This window comes from Microcebus murinus, unplaced genomic scaffold (genome assembly GCF_040939455.1).
Source record: "Microcebus murinus isolate Inina unplaced genomic scaffold, M.murinus_Inina_mat1.0 scaf017_hap2_Mmur4.0, whole genome shotgun sequence".
In the NCBI taxonomy this organism is placed as follows: domain Eukaryota; kingdom Metazoa; phylum Chordata; class Mammalia; order Primates; family Cheirogaleidae; genus Microcebus; species Microcebus murinus.
The window spans coordinates 181,259-183,964 of NW_027438963.1; the positions used below are offsets into that span (position 1 = coordinate 181,259).

General features: G+C 61.4%; 1 pseudogene; it reads left to right on the plus strand.

Annotated features, from left to right (window-relative positions):
* Window positions 1-1,615: 1,615 nt before the first annotated feature.
* LOC142867462 (uncharacterized) lies at window positions 1,616-1,734 on the plus strand (annotated as a pseudogene).
* Window positions 1,735-2,706: the final 972 nt, after the last annotated feature.

Sequence of the window (2,706 nt, forward strand, 5' to 3'; positions counted from 1 at the left end):
GGCTGCTTGGCCTGGGCTCCCTGCACCTGGGCCTTTGGAGGACTGGCCCTGTGCTTGCCAACACTTCCTGCAGGGACCCAGAGCTGGGAGGTTGCATCTCTCAGCCCTGGGTCGGGCAGAGCCCCAGCGGGCCAGGCCCACAACCTCTCTCAGCAGGGGTCCCCCAGAAGGCTCCTTTGGGACCAGGATTCTCTTGCGGGTGACTCTTTAAGGTCTGGCCCCTGGATGGAGGGGCACCAGGAGTAGAGGAGCAGGAAGGGGAAGGGGGTGGCCATGCGAGGGGACACTTTCAGGCCAAGTCCCAGCTTCAGTCTGATCCTCCTGGGAACGCCGGGGTGGACATCACACCTCCTGGTTGCCCCGCTCTGAGACCAGGAGCCGGGCTTCGCATTCCCACAGCAGCCAGTCGTGGGCTGAGGACACCTGGGGCGTTGGGAACTCCCTGGCTTCTCCTTGGTTTAACATCTGGAGCTGCTTGTGAATTGTGCCGCCACACACACCCGAGTGCAGGTGTCTTCCGCACAGACTGCGGGCCTCGCTCTTCTGAATGCCGCTAGCTCGCGACCCACCCACGGGTGAACCTGGTCAGGGTACTTTCTCTCAGGGGCAGACTCTGATCCGGGCGGGCTACCGGTGTCTCTGTTTGCTCCTTTCTTTCTTCCACTTCGGGAAAGGCTTCCTTACTGGGTGTGGAAATCTCCTATGCCTTTCCTCGCCTATTCTGTCAGCTCTAAAATTCTCTTTCGGTTGCCACCCTCACAGATGGATTAGGAAACTCTTTGCGGTGCACTCATTAGTGAAATGACCTCAATGACGCTGGAATCCAATATCTAATCGCCGATTTTTGGCGAGTCCACACGCCAGGGTGGTTGGGGTCCAATGCAGCCCCGGCCAGGCCCAGGCCCCTTGGACTGGGCCACAGGAGGACACAGAGGAGGGTCCCGGCCCCCACGGTAGGTAGAGGTGCGGGCAGTTCTCCAAGGGCTTGGGTGTTTTCCAGAGGGAGGAGATGGAGGGGACTGATTTCTTCAGCGCCCCACAAACCACGCCACCCCACCCCACCCATGGGACACATCCCGAGAGAGAGAGACGCCCCATACACTGGCTCCCCTCCCCCGTGCGCTGTGCCCCAGCCCTGGCCCGGGGGAATAGGCGGCCGCCAGGCCACAGGGTGGGGGGCGCAGCTGAAAGGGGTTGTGGGGGAGGGCCGCCCCTGGCTGGGGTCAAAGGGCGAGCGCCCCGCCCCTCCCGCCCGTGCGCAGTCAGCGGCCCCGGCGCGCTGGGGGTGGGGGGCGGGGAGGTGAAGGAGGCCAGGCAAGGAGAGGAGGGGGGCTTGAAGGTCTCCACCTTGGCGGGTCCAGCCGTGGAGGCGCATCTTGTGTGAGTGTGAGTGAGTGAGTGAGTGCGTGTGAGTGTGTGTGTATACAGAGACAGCCCCCAACCCCGGCCCGCCGCTCCCTGCCCGCCCCGCCTGTCACCCCCGTCCCTCGGAGCCCGCGGGACCCGGCCGGCGAACTCAACAGGCCCGACCCGGCGCGGGGCCTGGGGCGGGAGGAGGCGGCGGGGAAGCGCGGAGAGGCTCGGCTTCTTGAGCGGGGCAGGGGCGCCCTCCGCCGTCCACGGCCACACCACCCCGAACGCGCCCGATCCCGTCTGGTCTCGGAAGCTAAGCAGGCTCGGGCCTGGTTAGAACTTGGATGGGAGACCGCCCGGGAATACCGGGTGCCGTAGGCTTCTTCTTTTTTTTTTTTGCCTCTGGTTCTGTCGCGTTTCTGGGAGTGCGGGGGCGGCCCGGGGTGGGGGGGACCCCCACCCTCGGCGCCCGCCGCGGTGCCTGGCGCCCCAGCCCGCACCGTGGGGCCTCCTCTTGTCCCGAGCCGTGACACCGCCGCCACGCGGCAGCATGCCTGGCTTCTGGACTGTCAGGTCTCAGACCAAAGGTCTGCTCTGTGGGAGCCGACACGCTGGAGGAAACCTTGAGAGTCTGAGAGGGGAGGGAGTTCCAGAAGAAGGCCAGGATGTCATTTTGAGGGAGTATGTGACCAGAACTCCTCCCGTTGCTTTTGGGGTTCTATGGGCTACACGTAGGAATCTTTGGTGGTGGCACCTGATGTTCGGGGATCCGGAGTCACACCCAGACCTGCTCCACAGGCCTCCTTTTACTTTTCTCTTCGGATTCATTTTTTTTTTTTTTTTGAGACAGAGTCTCGGTTTGTTGCCCAGGCTAGAGTGAGTGCCGTGGCGTCAGCCTAGCTCACAGCAACTTCAAACTCCTGGGCTCGAGTGATCCTTCTGCCTCAGCCTCCCGGGTAGCTGGGACTGCAGGCATGCGCCACCATGCCCCGCTAATTTTTTATATATATATCAGTTGGCCAATTAATTTCTTTCTATTTATAGTAGAGACGGGGTCTCGCTCTTGCTCAGGCTGGTTTTGAACTCCTGACCTTGAGCAATCCGCCCGCCTCGGCCTCCCAAGAGCTAGGATTACAGGCGTGAGCCACAGCGCCCGGCCGGATTCATTATTTTTAAAAAGTGTCTCTTATCTCTATTATTGCATTTTCTTTTCTCTCTCTTTTCAAGCAGATGATGGGAGTCCAAGTGTTAAGGTGACATGTGTTGCCCGTGCCCCCCTCCCCCCCCGTGTTCTTATTCATTTACCTCTCATGTTGTTCCAGCATATTGTGGGGGCACCAATGTTAAGGTCGG